This window comes from Sciurus vulgaris (genome assembly GCF_902686455.1).
Source record: "Sciurus vulgaris genome assembly, chromosome: 7".
Taxonomy (NCBI): domain Eukaryota; kingdom Metazoa; phylum Chordata; class Mammalia; order Rodentia; family Sciuridae; genus Sciurus; species Sciurus vulgaris.
Window position 1 is genome coordinate 87,392,864 of NC_136467.1, and position 18,596 is coordinate 87,411,459.

Here is an 18,596-nt window from a genome sequence, read left to right on the forward strand (position 1 = left end):
GAGACAACCTCACCCGCCAAACCAGTGATGATGCAATCTTATTTTGAAGTCAAAAGATAGAAGTATCAATAATTTGCAGATATGCTTTAAAAATAATCCTCAAAATTTCTTCAAAGTAGCATCATTTTAGGTTACAGCACAATAGCTGACGGAAAAAAAGAAATCCAAAACAAATGACATTCACAATTGTTTCAGTTAATTTTTTAGTGGAAAACTAACACAAAATTGGATTTTCACACAGGACTACAGTGGTCCCTGAAGTTAAAAGGTTTTTCATTTTCTCCTCATTAAGAAGTTAAGACCATACTCTGGGGTCAATTTATGTGTTTCTCCTGCCTCTAGTTCTATCTTGATTATCTTTATGTCTTAGAATCCCTGACACGGATTTTAAAATCTTTTTTATTTTCTTTAGGTGTTCTGGTGATCGAACCCAGGGCCAATGCATGCTAAACAAATATTCTAAAATGATCTGCATTCTCCAGACTTCCAAAATTAAATTAAATAGATGCAGTGATCACACAATACCCAAACTATTCATTTCCCTGTAATGAAATGAATAGTCTAGTAATAGTTGAATAGAAATTCAACATTTAGTAATAGGAGTTAGACCTACCTAAATCACTAATATAACTAATAGAATGTGGTCATCTTCAATAAGATCAATGCCCAGATATTGTTTTTAAAAATCCAATTGCATATCCTAGTCATACCTGCAACCTAGGCCAAATATCTGGAACCTTAGGACTCTATTTGTCCCCAGAGTTAAAATAAACAGTGCTTCAATGCTTCAACTAGACTCTCCTGTATGTTCCTTTGCTTCATAAGAAAAGTTTCCTTATAAAAAAGTCCCTATACGGAAATGAATAGACACTTCACAGAAGAAGATCTACAAGCAATCAACAAACATATGGAAAAATGTTCAACATCTCTAGTAATAAGAGAAATGCAAATCAAAACCACCCTAAGATTCCATCTCACCCCAATTAGAATGGCTATTATCAAGAATACGAGCAACAACAGGTGTTGGCGAGGATGTGGGGAGAAAGGTACACTCATACACTGCTGGTGGGGCTGCAAATTAGTGCAGCCACTCTGGAAAGCAGTGTGGAGATTCCTTAGAAAACTTGGAATGGACCCTCCATTTGACCCAGCTATCCCACTCCTTGGCCTATACCCAAAGGACTTAAAACCAGCATACTACAGAAATACAGCCACATCAATGTTCATAGCTGCTCAATTCACAATAGCCAGACTGTGGAACCAACCTAGATGCCCTTCAATTGATGAGTGGATAAAGAAACTGTGGTATATATATACTATGGAATATTACTCAGCCATAAAGAATGATAAAATTATGATATTTGCAGGCAAATGGATGAAATTGGAGAATATCATGCTAAGTGAGATAGGCCGATCTCAAAAAGCCAAAGGACGAATGATATCGCTGATAAGTGGAGGATGACACATAATGGGGGGGAGGGAAGGGTTAGAGTTAGGGTTAGGGAGGGGGGCAAGTATGGAGGAAGGAACTACTGTATAGAGGGTAAAGAGGGGTGGGAGGGGTGGGGGGAAGGGAAAAAATAACAGAATGAATCAAACAACATTGCTCTATGTAAATTTATGATTACACAAATGGTATGCCTTTACTCCATGTACAAACAGAGAAACAACATGTATCCCATTTGTTTACAATAAAAAAAAAAAAAAAAAAAAAAGTCCCTATCTGGGACTCTTCTCTTTCCTTTCATTGTCTCTCAGTTTTCTGAAAACTTTAAGTAGAAGCCAGGCCTTGACAATAAAAATTTCCATCATGTTTCAATATTCTGTTCATCTGAGAAACACAATAGGTTTCCTTGTTATCTTACACATAGATCTAAATTATTACCTGAGAACCAAAATTTACCCCCTTACTTTATAAAAGTACTGTTTTTAAAGGTATAGTTAACAGCAGAATCTTTTAAAATCAATGTATAGTACTGAAAACTAACATACATATACTGTCATAAAATTTCTTCATTTGGGGGGAAATAAAATCTAAACTGTACTGAAGGGCATCTTCTATTGCTTCTTCAGATCTTTCAACATACACTTAAGCACAAATATCCTATGTCAAATGCTTTGGGTTCTGGATGCTATGCTTACCCAAAAATTAAAAAGATTATCAGTTCATATTACTTACAGAGCAAAGCATATGTGGATTTAAAAATAATAAAATTGAACGCAAATTCAGGTAATCATATCTAACTGAGTGAAAGGATCATGTTTCATCTTTTGGAGAAGTTGTCTAAAATGATCCAATTAATCACGACTTTCCTTTTTCTTTGCAATAATACACCAGTTGCCGTGATCATTCCCAGAGCTCAGAATAGGGAGCTCCGTCCCATTCTCCTGCAGCAGGTCAAAGGGCTCACCTTCACGAAACACATGGTAGTAGCGCATAAAGGCTCTGGAATCCAAAATGTCAGGCTGTTGCTTTTGGACAGAAATTGTGTCATCTGGGTTGGAATCTGTAGAGTTGACAGTAGAAATCCTTCTCAATATTTTCCTGGCAGAAGGGTTGCCTTCCTCTTAGTTACCTGCAGCCACAAGGTTCTCACTGGTATTAGTGCTGACCAGAAAGCTCCCCTCTCCAGTTCTCTGACTTTCTCTTTGATGGTCTCCATTTAAGTGCTTTGAGGTACCTGGAGCTCTCGGTCACTCCAAGTGTTTTCGAGAAGTTTCTACAAATACTTCCTCATCTAAGCTTGATGCTTTTGTTGAAAATGGCTCTTGGTGATCCAAGTCTAAACTGGAATGTCTAGAAGGGGGACTGATGTGATATTGACCCAAACTTCTGTGGTTTTCAAGGGTCTCACTCTTTCAATTTGCTTCCTCAGGGTGAATTCATTCAAAGATCTGGAGAAAAACCAGGAACGGAAGGATCTTCCTAATGTTTTATAGATTCCATTTTCTTTCTCGCTTTCCTTCAAAATGTTTCCACAAGAGGTTCTAGCCATAACAGGTTCATAGTCCATGTTGTGGGACCGTTTGGAATCACATCGCTCCTTAAAACAAATGCAATAGCCATACTCTGAGCAAGGGAGGTGGTAGGGATGACTTGTTTCTGGGTGTCCACACTGCCTTTTTCTCTTGGACTGACGGGATTCCGAGAAAAGCTGGGAACAGAAGGCTCTGTTCCATGGAACAAGCACATCTTGCCTCTCAAAGCGTTGGTTCTTTTGTTCCATTGCCCAAATATAAATCATCATCTGTCCTCTAGGAACTAAAATCCTGGCCATTTATTTTATTGCTCAGATTCTTCTTTGTTTTGTAGAAAAATGATGTATAACTCCTATAGAGATGATGGCATTGAAGCTGTGATCCCTAAGGGGAGTTTAAGGTTGTCACACAGCATGACTTCACATCCTCTATTCCAGGCAATCTCTACCAATGGCACACAGTAGTCATAGCCCAGGGTGTGTACCTGGCTGTTCACTTCCGATGTCAGCAATGAGGCTGCCAGGCTTCTGCTCCTGGAGGAGCTGCCACACGCCAGGCCAGGCTTTGCTCCGCAGGTCACTGAAGTAGGGGGCCATGCTCTCATCACGCACGTGCTGCTTCTCCAGCCAAGCAGCTTCATGGTCCATACTGAGTCATCTTGTGATTTACAAGAAAATTACTTCTTAACTTTGTAAATCATGGCAGTTTCCACCCTCAGAGAATGACAGTTGTTTCTCGTGACTCAATGTGTAATGTAAATGAAAAGTAGTAGGAGTGAAACCAAATAGTGTCGTCCTTCACGTGATCAGTCACTTGGTATGAGTCTGTGAAGGGAAAACAGGCCTCAGGCAGTCAGACCCCAGGCATGCGAAGCGACCTGTCCTGCCCTCTCTTCCCAGAGTGTGTGGAGCCTGCAGAACTAGGGCAGAAAAGAGGCTTCTTTCTGCTCCCCTCTGCAGACCATTGTCAGCGCCTGGGTCACCTGCGTTTTCTGCAGAGTATTGTGGTGGGAAGTTCTACTGAACCAAATAGTTACCTCCATGTTCTTCTTAAAAATTTTTTAAAAATTTTTTCTAATTAGTTATGCATGGCATTAGATACATTTATACATTTTAATAGATCATACATAAATGGAGTATAATTTCTCATTTTTCTGATTGTACATATTGTAGGATCACATGGGTCATGTAGTCATATATGTACATGAGGTACTAATATTGTCTCACTCTACTATTCTTCCTACTCCCTTATCCCTTCCCACCTCTCTTCACTCCCCTCTACCTAATCTAAATTAACTCTGTTTTTCCCTAGCCCCCCAACCCCTTATTGTGAATTAGCATACACACATCAGAGAAAACATTTGGCCTTTGGTTTTGGGGATTTGACTTATTTTGCTTAGTAAGATATTCTCCAACTCTACTCATTTACCAGCAAATGCCATAATTTTATTCTTCTTTAAAGCTGAGTAATATATATATATATATATATATATATATATATATATATATATATATATATGTTCATCTGTTGAAGGGCACCTAGGTTGGTTCCACAGTTTAGCTATAAACATTGATGTGGCTGCATCACTGTGGTATGCTGATTTTAAGTCCTTTGGGTATAAACCAAGGAGTGGGATAGCTGGAACAAATTGTGGTTCCATTCCAAGGTTTCTGAGGAATCTCCATACTGCTTTCTATAGTGGTTGCACCATTTGCACCCACCAGCAAAATATGAGTGTACCTTTCTCCCCGCATCCTTGCCAACATTTATTGTTGCTTGTACTCTTGATGATTGCCATTCTGATCGGAGTGAGATGAAATCTTAGAGTAGTTTTGATTTGCATTTCTCTAATTGCTAGAAATGTTGAATATTTTTTCATATATTTGTTGATCAATTGTATTTCTTCTGTGAAGGATATGTTTGTTCAGTTCCTTAGTCCATTTATTGATTGGTTTATTTGGATTTTTGGTGTGAAGTTTTTTGAGTTTTTTTTATATATCCTAAAAATTAATGTTTTATCTGAGATGCATGTGGTAAAGATTTTCTCCCAATATGTAGGTTCTTTCTTCACATTATTGTTTCTTTTGCTGAGAATTAGCTTTTTAGTTTGAATCCATCCCATTTATTGATACTTGGTTTAACTTCCTGTGCTTTAGGAGTCTTGTTAAGGTAGTCAGATTCTAGGCTGACATGGTGAAGATTTGGGCCTACTTTTTCTTCCAGTAGTCTCAAGTTCTCTGTTCTAGTGCCTAAGTCTTGATCTGCATTGAGTTGAGTTTTGTGCAGGGTGAGAGATAGAGGCTTAATTTCATTTTGTTACACATGGCTTTCCATTTTTCCCAGCATCATTTGTTGAAGAGACTATTTTTTCTCCAATGAATGTTTTTGGTGCCTTTGTCTAGTATGAGATAACTGTATTTATGTGGGTTTGTCTTATGTGTCTTCTATTCTGTACCATTTGTCTACATGTCTGTTTTGGTGCCAATACCATGCTGTTTTTATTACTATAGCATTGTAATATAGTTTGAGGTATGGTATTGTGATACTTCCTGCTTCGCTTTTCTTCCTAAAGATTTCTTTGACTATTCTGGATCTCTTACTTTTCCAAATGAATTTCATGATTGCATTTTCTAGTTATAATATCTCTAGAAGATGTCAACTCTTCAGAAAGCTACCAGAACACCTGTATACCCAGCAAAACTAAATTTATTCAACCTAATGCAATAAAGATGAATGCTACTTTCATCATCTTAGAAATGTCTCAGAAGAGAGAGATTAGGGAGAATATTTATAAGGTGTTAGGGTCCAGGCTCAAGTATTTTAAGGCTGGTATTTCAATGTGGGGAAGATGTTAGAATGGAGCAAAGTTTATGATATAATAGTTGAAGATCAAGGATCACAGTAGAGTGAGGATTTTGTCTGAGTGTATCTTAGTAGCTAAACTTTTCTCTAGGCATAATGTTTGCCTACATTTTGTTTGGATGTTTTTTGATAAAGTACTTTGTAGAAATATACTGCAGCCATCAGTGAAATTATAAATTTATTTGCATCCTTTTATTTTTTAAATGAATGTCCTAGAGTAGAGAAGTCATGTTGACACAGGTGGCCTGGCTTCTTCATTCTGATAGTGAAGCTGAGTGGGCACAAATGATCTCAGTTCTCACAAGTTAGGAATCAAGTAGAAGATGCAGGATGACCACTGTGTCCAGGGCCATTTAGAGCAGAGGTGGATTGGGTGCAAACAGGAAGAATTCTAGTTGTGGTGGATTCTATCGATTATAAATGTACACGATCTATTCAAAATATCAAACATCTCAGGGTGGGACTGGAAAACAATCTCATCTAAGCCTAGCTGTACCACACGAAGGCCTGCACAGCACCAGAAATTAGATTAGGAACTATACTTACTAACTTGCTTCTCAGCAGAAGCCTCACTTAGGATTTTGATTAGAAGCTGACTGGTGAATGAGCAGGACCAATGATCACTGAATCCCTCATTTTTTGAAAACATCAAGTATTTATAAAGATTTCCTTATTTGAAGATAAGTTCAAAGAACAAAACTTAACATACAACATATAGAAATCAATAGAACAGTATAAACGCCATTTGCTGACTCATCAAAGGCATACTGCTTAGATTTGTTTACCTTGGAAGTCAGAAAGAAGTTTTTTATACTATTTGGCATACTTGGTAGGGTGCAGAGTGACCTGACCACTGTGAAAAAGGAGCTGAAAATTATAGGTATTAAGAAGCTCAGATGAAGGAAAAGAGCGTAAAAATAAAACAGCAAGAAGATAAGATAAAGGGGAGGGGAGAAGAAAATAATAAAAATTAATAGTGTAATAACAATTATTTTCTGCAGGCTGACCTTGTTGAAGAATAAACATCCGTGAATGATTACAGGATTTGTTCCTTTAGAAACAATTTTTGTTTTAAACATGTCACAGCAGAGACAGCGGCTGTTTCAAACACGGAAACTGGCAGAGTAGTTTTTATGGTTGCTGGTAGAAATGAGATGGTTTAAGGGAGAAAATTTGAAAATTCAAAAATTATGTATTTTTGTCAACAGTTTATAAATTGCTACACTCGAGTAAAACTTATTTCATGACATTTTACATTTATAAAAACATTTAGAAGTTTATAGTTCAAATGGATAAAAAATAGACTTTTATATTAAAAAGAATTTAATGAAAGTAAAATCCTTATCTTTTTTTGACATTGAATAACAGGAAACAGAAAAATAATGTCGGTAACATACAAACATTAAAAAAAAAGTCCTTAAGATTTGGCTCAGGCACAACTACTCCGTATCCTCTAGTTTCCCTTACTAGGAAAGAAGAGTACAGCATAGAGCTACATAAAAAGTTAAAGTTTCCTTTAAAAGAACCAAATGGCTTTGTGGGTTTTTCTTTACTTAAAGCATATTCCTTGTTTGAAAGGGGCCTTAGATTTTTGGTTCCCATTTTTTTTTTTTTTTTCTTCTCAAAATGGGAACTCTACAACTCCAATTTAGATAAGATAAGAAGTTCTATAACCAGATTACAACTAGCAGAGTAAGTGGGTTAGAAAGAACTGGATAACAAACTTGGTTACAAAATTCAAGAGAAATTTCCTGGATAAAACAGTAAAATAAGTTGCCTATGGAGTCGCCCTCCTCCAATTCATAATGCAGAAAAGTAAAAACCAGCCACCATCCACATAAAAAGAAAAAAAAAAAAGTCCATGGTAGTGATTAAAGTCCAAAAGGGACAAAATGCAAAATACTGTGCTTCAAAGAGTGACAACTAGGAAAGAAACATGATTCTGGAATAGTAAGCCTCCTAAACCCACCCTACTCTTCAGGGATGAATACAGAATGCTAAGAATTTTCTCTTCTTTCCCCAATTTGGACAGAGGCAACCCAAGTAGGTGACCTTATATTTTCTCTTACTGAAGGTCAGTGCAAGCCACCACATGGGGAATTAATGATCTAGGTACAATGAACAAAGACCAACCCCCTAGCAGGGAAGTGAAGATTCCAGAGCTAACACTGAGTGGGGCCTGATCCAAAACCTAAAGCTTACATCAGAGAGTAGATATCCCCCTCCCCCTCCCCCACCTGGAGGGAAACCTGATAACACCCTCTAAACCTTCCAGCCAAGTCTGTCCTCCAGGTGAAGGTCATGCACCATTTTAACTGTGGTCTCCCTCTTAGCCTACTGCAGGCTGTGAAGGCACTGGGGGAAGAGGATGAGGGATCACATGTGCAGCCAGAAGGAAAACAGTTAATACAAACCACAACCTCTAGCCAACAATGTGGGGTGGGGGGAAAATGCTTTTAATACTTTAATTATGTTAAGGTTTATCAATGATGATAAAATATCATCTTCTAAGAAACTAGGAGTCAGAAAATAGGACATTGAACAATTTTTCTTCTTGTTCAGAGGGCTTCACAGAATATGTAAATGACTAGAAATACCAAAAACTAAGAGAAATAAATCTTGGCAATGCCTTTTGCAATTTAAATGATGATAACAGGCACATAATCAAACACCTTAACATTGCAAACACATCAATGAATACTTTCCCCCAAATAATCTTATGGTTTTTGACACTATGCAAATTTCTATGAAGGAGACTTAAAACTTTTTGGAGTTAACAGAGCTGTAGTAGTGTTCTGTAAACTGAGGGTCTTATGGTGAATAAGGAATCATGAAATTAACTGAGTAGATCAGAGTATTTTAAAGTATTATAAAATGAAAGGAGACAGAATAAAAATAAATTAGAGTGAAGTTAAATGGTTTCATTGATAAGTTGGTTCAAACTTAGAACTATTTCCCTTCTATCTTTGTTGTTGAAATATAGAAAAAGATGAAAACATTTACATTTAGTTCTCTCTCTCTCTCTCTCTCTCTCTCTCTCTCTCTCTTTCTCTCTCTCTCTCTCTCTCTCTTTCTCTCTCTCTCTCAGTGTTACTAGGGATTGAATTTTAGAAATGCTCTATCACTGAGTTACATCCTCAGTTCTTTTTTATTTTTATTTTTGATTTTGAGACAGAGGGTCAGTAAGTTCTCAACCTCCTGGCTGACTGGAATTATAGGCATGTACCACCATGCTCAGTTTATATTTAGTTTTTTGAAGCAAGCATAATATTGGGGAGAAAACGAAAGGGAAACTATTAAGTTCATATTTCAATATGAATGTATTTCAGCAAGAATGTTATTCATTAAAATAGCAGTAAATCATGTTATCAATCTATTAGAAAATAAACATTGACATCAAAGAGGATTTATCCTAGAAATACAAGAAGGGATTTAAACAAAAGGAATGTACTTTATATTAATAACAAAATTATATGTTTTATATAATAATGTATTAAAAATGACACTTTCTTATTTAAATCCATAATAGAACATTAACAACTCTTTGTAAGAATAGGAATGAATTAATATTTATGAAACTTTATCAAATTTAACTATATTAAAACAATAGACAAAAAGATGCGGGAGTCAAATGAGAAAGTTCCCAGTGACCAAAGCTGAGTAACAAAATAAAAACAATTGAGTATTAGATTATAAAGCAATGAATAAAATAAGTATTCATGGGTCCATAGTGATTTAAAAAAAATGATTACTTAAGTTAATAAATGGCAGAGAAGAGAAAAATTTACCTTTCAGAAGAATTTCAAATAAATTATGTATCCAGTTCTCCCTGAAGGAGAGAAACACCTCATCCTTAAGACTGTGTGCAATGACGGAAGAGGGGGAAAGTGCATCATTATGGCAGATAAACCTGCACAGGTGGCTTTATCCAGGTGATCAAGGTCAACATCATCAGGGATGAGTCATGGTGACAGTATGCACCTTTGATATCTGATGAAAGTGGCAATTTATCTCTGTGATCTTCCTTTTTAAAAATGTTTTAATTAAATTAGCCCCAGTCGAACATAGTGATTTATTTATTTATTTAGTTTAATTTGTTATTTTTAGATATACATGACAGTAGAGTATATTTTGGCATATTATACATACACGGAGTATAACTTATTCTAATTAGGATCCTGTCATTGTGATCTTCCTTCTAAACTTTCAAAAATCCAGTCTAATGATGAGACAAGCATCAGGAAAACCCTAAGAGTCTGTCCAGAAAACAAACTCCTCAGAACCGTCCAGGTCATCTTCTATGACAAGGAAAATCTGAGACAATGTCACAACCAAGAGCCTGCGGAGACACAATGAGTAAAATGCAATGTGACAATCTGAAAGGGACCATGGATGGGGAAACACCCAGGAAATCTGAACCACAGTCTTAGTTACTGATAATGTATCAACAATGTTTATTTTAATTTTAACAAACTATTATACACATGGACAATGTTTTTACTAGGAGGAAATGCCCAGCACATAGAAACTCTTTGAAGTATCTGCTCAATTTTAATAAGTCTGAACTTTTCTAAAAATTGCTTTTTTTTTTTTTTTAACAAGTCAGTGATAAAATAATTCATGTTTACTGAAATATGGTATATTTGCATGTTGGGGTATCATGCAGACCTTCAAAATAATGCTTTCAAAAAACATCAGAGATATAAGGAATGATCATTATGTTTTATAGAAACATGAAAATATATAATCTATATACATTTATACATATTCTACATATATTATTAGAAAGAAATATAACTAATTATTTAGTTATTTTTGAATATGAGATCAGAATTGATTTGTTTCTTTTTTTTTTTTTTTTACATTTTCTGTATCTGAAAACATTTACTATAAGCATGTATGAATTTAAAAACCAGAACATGACAGTTACTCATCTTGAAAAAACATACCAGGACAAATTAGGAGAAACATTGTATAAATGTTTTAAAAATATAATTGAGTTCATAATGAGCTATTCACTACAAATTGGTATCACTTTGTTTAATCCAATTGTGAAAAAGATATATAAATTTATTTCTTTATCCTTTTTTATATACTCTATACAATATACATAAATACAACAAAGGAAAATAAAATAATTAATGAAATCCTTAATTGCAATGAAATCTAGGTAGCAGTAACTGCATATTTCTGACACTGACACATGATTCATAAAACTGAATGATATTCAAAAATTTTGTGTTTGTTTTGAGACTGGTAAAGATCACAATCCTCCTGCCTCAGCCTTCTGTTTGGCTGGGATTACAGGTGTGTACCATTGCATGCTGCTTTCAAATAACAATTTTAGGTGACTCTATTCCAAATGAAAAATAGCAACCCAATTTCACTGTTGTATTTTATTGCAGTTTTTTTTTCTTTGTGGTTATGCATTATATAGAAAATAAACATTATTTAGGTATTATACCTTCTAGTACAAGTTGCCAAAATATAAGATTATTAGTTATGTATACTTCCAATCTCTAAGGGCAAGGCTTTGCATTTTGAATAACAAGGAACAAAGAGGCCAATATTTCTTATGTATCATTTGAAGGAGCTCAATTCATGCTACAGGACTTTGGTATTCCTTTAGATCATTGATTTCCGACTAGGAGTGAATGTCACCTCTAAATATTTAAAGAATACAGATAGCCTCTTCGTACTTCTTCTCAATCCCACTAATTGGAGTTGGGAGCTGCACATATGTATTTCAAAAATTTTTCCACAAATTATTCTGATATGTATGCATGCCTTGTTAAACATTCCTTTTAAATTTTATTTGTTTTATGAAAAAGCATAGTAAAATACAAATAAAATAATTGTTCCATGGTTAAATAAGTTTGGACTAAACAAGGTGAAAAAAGTTTCTTTTTTGAAAAATTATACACAGTTTAATATACTAATGTGATTGTGAAATTCGAAGCAAGTCTATTTTACAAGCAAAATCTGGAAACAATGAACAAAAAGGCCATGCTGAATTCTTTTTATAAAGACTATTTAAATGCAGTACAAATATTTTATTCGCAGGTTCAGCAGGAAGATTGTAGTAATAAATCTGGTTACAATATGCTAGGTCACAATACATCAGAAATAGCAAATGGTTAGTCACTTAGTGACTTTGTTAAAGAAAATCTGAAAGAATGTATGCATTACTATTTTGGGTGCACATTTGTTTGTTCTTTGTTTCTCCAGTATTCCTCTTCTGTTGCAACAGAACTTGCATTTCTCTGTGGGCAATTACTATTGGATGCAGATTTGATGTGAAAGTGGTTCTCAGTTTCTTTCTTTTGCTACAGTTCAAAAGAAAGTTCAAGGGGAGTCAGATTATTCTACATGCCCTGAGTATATGCAGTGTGCTGAAACGTGACCCACAATGGGCCACCCAGATGTGGATCCCAGGACTTTGGAGTGTTTGATAAGAGGTGGAGTCTGCTAGAGTCCAATGAGCTCAGCATTATAAGCATTACAATTTTACTACTCACAGCTTCTAAAAATTCATTGATTAACCATCATAGTGTTAGAAATTTGAATGAGTGTAACTTTAGCATATTCCTTTTCTTTTTTTTTTTTTAGATGAAGGCTATTTACTGATGTCACTGACCCAGTTGCAGGGGAATGCCCCAACTGGAAAAATGAGTCAAAATAAGTAATGTTTGAAAGAGGCATAATTCAAAAATGTGTAAAAATGAACATTTAAACACTGAATATCTTGTCAAAAGAATATTTACTGCAACCAATCATTGGGTCTAGTATTTGTATTCCATGTTAGGCTCTCTGCCTTAAACATATTTAATAACTAGAGGACCTATTCCTTCTTCCTTCCTTTACTTTTCTTCCTCCCTTTCCTCTTTCCCTTCTTCTTTCATCCCTCTTTCTAGAGATATGTCCAACCTATTTATTTTCTAGGTAAGGAATTGCAGCACAAAAGATTGTTTTCCCTAAGTTCAGTAAGACCATTCGATGAAAAACTAAGGTAAATTGATCAGGGCTTGTCACCATTCCTATGAGATTCTCCATGGAGGGCTGCTCTGAAATGAAGAACCAATGACAAGGCTGGATGAAAAGGACTTGCCAGAGAGGGCTGTTACGTGGTCCCATAAATCACTGAATCTCCTTTGGAAGTCATGTAAATAAATATAATGATTTTTCTCTGGGAATTTATTTATTTGCATGTTGGGCTGTATCCAAATTTAGAAAGCAAGAGCATTGACTTTGGGCTTAGGAGGGCAGAGCCTGCTTTCTGACTTCAGGAAGCCAGGGAACCTCTCTGAGTCTACTATAGAAATAGTAGCTGGAATCCAGATGCAGGAGGATGCCAGGGAGCACAGCCTCTGTAAACAGGCTGCTTGGGTTCAGATCCCTATTCTGCTTTTCCTGGTTACATGTGTAATACAAAGCTGCTCTCCCGCCCTTTCTGCTGCAGCCATTTTCCCCGCCTCCCAACTACTGTCAGTCTGTGAACGTCCTAGCTAGCTATTGGTTCATCAGTCAGCTTGCAAGTATCCTCCATTATTGGTCCCCTGTTAGCCCCCCCGGATTCTTAAAGATAGCTGCACCGCCATCTTTTCTCTCTTGCTTTTCTCTCCCCCTGACTCACTCTCTTTCTCCTCCTCGCTTTTCCACTCTGTCTAGCTTGCGTCCTTTCTCTTTCCCTTTCTTTTCCTCTCATTTTCTTTCTTACCCTGCAGGGAGACACTGTTTGCTTAATAAACTCCCTCATGTGATTTCCTGTGTCTGGCGTGGTTTTCGTGGGATCCCTTACAACATGACTATGAATGTATTGACTCTTTGTGCCTCAGTTTCTTTCTTGTTAAATGTGAATAGTAATAATACCAGCTTGTATGATTTTTGTGAGGATTAAATGAGTGACAACTACAGTGATCTCAGTATAACCTAAGTACTGGCTCTTGTTTGCTGAAGTCTCTTCAAGTTAAACAATGTGTATGTGTAATTCAATGCTATACAAATCTATTAGAATTATTGGCTATGATCTAAGAAAAAGCAGAACCAATACACCTATAAGTGGGGAGAGCCAACTTAATTGTTTTAGTGCCTCTTTTTCAAGTGTCCATTGGGTACCTAGTGTGGGTCTAAATAGGTTGAGTGACTTTTTGCCTGGAATTCATAGGAACACTTGAAAAATATTCTCCTTAGAATTATGGTATGCATTTATATATTTACTATCTCAAATTACCTTTCCACACCTATCAAAATAAAATCTGAATTGTGTATGGTGGCTTTGAGAACATACAAGTGGTTATAAGCTACATTTTGTGAACATCAGTTCTGCCTGAATTCCATTTCTTTTTCTAGATTAGAAGTCAGTAAACACTGAATAACAAGATTTTCTCAGCACTGGGCTGGTCTCTGTTGTAGGACTGGCACATTCAGCCACCTTGATTAAAATTAGTTATTGTATCCACTGAAAACTGCTTTAATTGTGCCAAGGATGTGGAATGATTTACCATGATTATTGTTGACAGATTTGAGTGGTGGACTCCTGAGTTATTGAACTTTCCTTAAGTGGAAGTTTATTTTTGTTTTCAGTTTTAGCTCTACTCTAATATTTTCTTTGTCCAGAACCGATTGTTCTTCCCAGATGTTTAGTTTAGTTTTTTTTTTTTTTTTTAAAGTAACCTTGAAAGACTTTGACACAACACTTTGACTAAGCTTGAGTCACAGGACTGTGGTGCCACTCTGCACTCAGTTTTCCTTGCCCCCGAGGCCTTTGGCAGCATCCCCTCTGATATGAATACCATTTGTATTTTGCGTACAGTTTTAATAAAACCTTTTTGCTGGAATCAGCATAGCTCCTTCCAAGTTCTTGCTTGCCCAAGAAGGCAATGCCCATAAGTGCCACCATATGAGAAAATCTCTTGCAAAACTTGTGTCTTTGGTTTTGTGTACAGATGCTGATGAGATGTTCTCCCTCAGATCCTAGGTTACTCAGGCTCAGCTGCATTTTTTTCCAAGTTGAAGCTTGTTTTAGAATTTCTTAAGGATCCTTTGAGCAAGTACAGGGAAAGGAATTCATATAAATGACACAGTGATACACTGTAAGAAGAAAGTCAGGTACTTTTTTTTTCAATAACACGTCCCTACTATCTATCCTCTTATTTTGAAATAATGGCAACTATTGTGAAGAGTTACATACAATTTTTAAGGAAGTGGCTAGATGATGTATGTCAAGAAAGGGGGAAGAGATGTTGGTCCATTGATCCTAATGTACCCAGCTGTCTGTCAATCCCATGGTTCCTCATCTTCAAATCTCCCTTTATCCCTTTGCCAAGTGACCTCTAGTTGAGTGTATTACTACACATACACACACTCTTTAGTATCTGAAATGCATGTAGGACAGAATCATCCCAAATCCACCCTTGTGACTAGACAAACAATTCCAGATGACCATAACAGCATCTTTGTTTTTAAAAAATGTCATTAAGAAGTCAGTTAAGGGGCTGGGGAGATAGCTCAGTCGGTAGAGTGCTTGCCTTGTAAGCACAAGGCCCTGGGTTCGATTCCCAGCACCCCCCCAAAAAAAAGGAAGTCAGTTAAACTGATAACTGATAGTGATTTATGCTTAAGACCCATAAATTTGTTTTGCCTAAAAGCTCTTCCTCTTATTTCAAAAACAAAAATATGTTATTTATTCTATCTATAATATAATATATACTTTTGTAAAACACAGTCTACCTTAGAGAAAAATATTTTTAAAAAGTAAAAGTTATCTAAAGTCTGTACTGGACTTCTTTTGGAAAACAAAATAAACTCTAGAAAATGATGTTCTTCGAACACTTACCCATATACTTCACACAAATGAGATAACAAAACTTGAAGAGATCTACATAATTATTTTTAATGCTGTGTAATAGTCCATTTTGCATGCATATTATTTACTAGTTTACCAAATTCTGTATTAGTGAGCATTGGTCACAGAACCAAAATAAAGAAACAGACACTGACTGCACTAAAATATTTTCAAAAACTGCAACAAAATCAGTAAGCAAAAAGTTGAACATACTAAGAACACATATAAAGAGCACAGATGATTCATAGAAAGAAGAACCTATAGACCTGGGATTATATTCAACATCACATGGTGTCATGCAAGTAAGGACATCAAGTTATAATATTCAATTGATTAGATTGATAAAGAATAGAAAGACTAATAGAACCCAGCATGGGGGCAGGTTTGGGAAATGTATACTTTTATCCAATAAGTGAAAAATGTAGATTACTGCTTCCTTTCCTGAGGGTAATAGACCTTTACCCATTACAATTTCAATGACTATATTCTCTGAGCTAGCAGGTCCACTTTAATTTTTGACTGGAAAGCACCATTTCCCTTTATAAAAATCCTTGTGGAGCTTGCTCTGTGGGTTGTGTAATTGGTAGAATTATGGGCAAGACAAACCTCTGTTTTCTACTTTTCTTCAAGAAGTCTGTGATATGCATACTTTGAACAAATCAATTCACAAAGAAACCACTGGACTTTTCTCCAAAACCTTTGAATACCCAATAATAATAATGCATTTGAACAAAATCATGATTAGAACACCAGAATTAATCAAGCTCTTCCTAAACAGTGTGTTTCCACTTTCAGTTGTGATTAGAAGAAAGTTCATATTCTCAAAACTTCCTGGCAGGGCCAGTGTGTGGTACAACTGGATGTCTTTCTAAAGACTATTAGCTAATGAAGGACAGCTTTCAAAAATCAGGATGGTCTATTCTGAGACATGCTGGCCATCTTCCTTCTTGCACATAATAATACTTTTATTTCCATTACATTTCCTCGCTTCAGTCACTGTTTGGCAACTTTCCTCTTCAGAAAAATAAATTCTTGTGTAGACAGAGAAGTTAATTGGGTAAATAAGATAAGCTCATTTGACTGGACGCTCCTTTAGGGAATGGACCGTCTTACCACAGTGTTCCCTGGAGTCAGTGCCAATTGCTTTGTCCAGTGAATAGACTCAGTAAGTACTTGTTGACTGTAATCATGAGTGAAGTTCATGAAAGTTGATTTTAATGAACTTAGACCTTTGAGGGTGAGCTCTGTTTGTCCACAATATCCATTCCACATGCAAGTACTCTTTAAAACTAATTTCCTTGATATAAATATAAAACCTTTGCGGGGAGAGAGAGAGAGAGAGAGAGAGAAGAAAATTTTTGGTCAAATGGAAATTTAGTTACCTGAGAATTATTAAAGGCAAGTATTTGGAAATGTCCCTGTGTCTAAATTAGATGGGCTCATTAAAACCAAGTATCAAGAAATAGGCAGTATAGCTGGGTGTGGTGGTGCATGCCTATAATTCCAGTGGCTCAGAAGACTAAGGCAGGAAAATTTCTAGTTCAAAGCCAGCCTCAGCAACTTAGAGAGGCCCTAAGTAACTTAGCGAGACCTTATCTTTAAATAAAAAATAAAAATGGGCTGAGGGTATGGCTTATTGGTTAAGTGCCCCTGGGAGTTCAATCCCTGGTTCAAGAAAGAAAGAAAGAAAGAAAGAAAGAATAATAGATATGAAAATTTGAAAAAGAAGGAAGAGGAAAACAGAGAACAAATATGTTACCTATCCTAAGTGTAGCTAGTAGGTATATATACATTATATATGCATATGGATATATCTCTATCTATTATCTATCTATGTATAATATACACTTAATTCTCCTTACATTGCCGCACAATTGTTATTGCATTATTTTATAGGTGAGGGCAGAGTGGGTGCCACTTCAAAGAGAAGAGAGTGCAGGGTAGTAAACAGATTAGACCTGGCATAAAAAATGCCAAGACACTGGAAAGATTTGATGGCTCAAATTTACTTGAGTGGCAGAATAGAATCTTCTACAGGGGTGAGGAATCACACTAAATCAATTCTGTCTGGTAACAAGATTTGTATAAAAGATGAAGAATGGGCGACATCATCAAATCTGTCTTCCGAGAACAACTGGTGACCTGATTTTTTTAAAATTGTAGAATTAGGATACATAAATAACCATTCAACTACAACCCAGAGTGCTACAGAAGGGCTTATTAACAATCTGCCAGGAGAGTACAGAAAGGAGGGAATAGATAGGACCTCCAGGTTTGCTACCTCTGGGGTGTGTCTTTAAAAAAAAATAGCAGAATCTCAAAATGTGGAATAGAAATTAATTCAATTCGACGAACATTTGTGGGGCGTTTATTGCATGTGGGACAAGGTGTCAGACACAAGGATAAATAAGATATGGGCTTTGCCTTCAGAGTGCTGATGGCAGCAGATGCTGTGCCAGCTGTGGGCATAAAGTGGTGAGAAGAAAACAGAAGTGGATTTCAGGTCTCACGAAGTTCACAGTATGAGAGAGAAATTCTCAGTGTAGTAGGATAGATATGTTGGAAGAAGGTAGAAAGAGGGACTATGGAAAGAAACAATTTGTAAAAATGTAAGATCCTCTCTTTTCTACTGAACAGTCCAGTGGGGCAGGACTTGTCAGAGGGAAGAACATGCATAGATGTGGTGAGAGTGTGGGTGAGGAAATGTGGATGAACACAGCCAGCCGCCTGAAGTTTGGACCCAATCATTTTGGCAGCAGAATTTGTATAAAAGATGAAGAACAGGGTGACATCATCAAATCTGCCCTGGGAGGATGGCGATACATAGGTAGATTTAAAAAAAAAATTTTTTTTAAATTTTATTGTAAACAAATAGGATACGTGTTGTTTCTCTGTTTGTACATGGCGTAAA

At 36.1% G+C, this 18,596-nt stretch overlaps 1 pseudogene across 1 annotated transcript; it reads right to left on the bottom strand.

The window, feature by feature from the left end:
* Positions 1-2,298: 2,298 nt before the first annotated feature.
* Positions 2,299-3,626, bottom strand: LOC306665828 (putative tRNA methyltransferase 9B; annotated as a pseudogene). The gene has a single exon. The product of its transcript is annotated as a putative tRNA methyltransferase 9B (transcript).
* Positions 3,627-18,596: the final 14,970 nt, after the last annotated feature.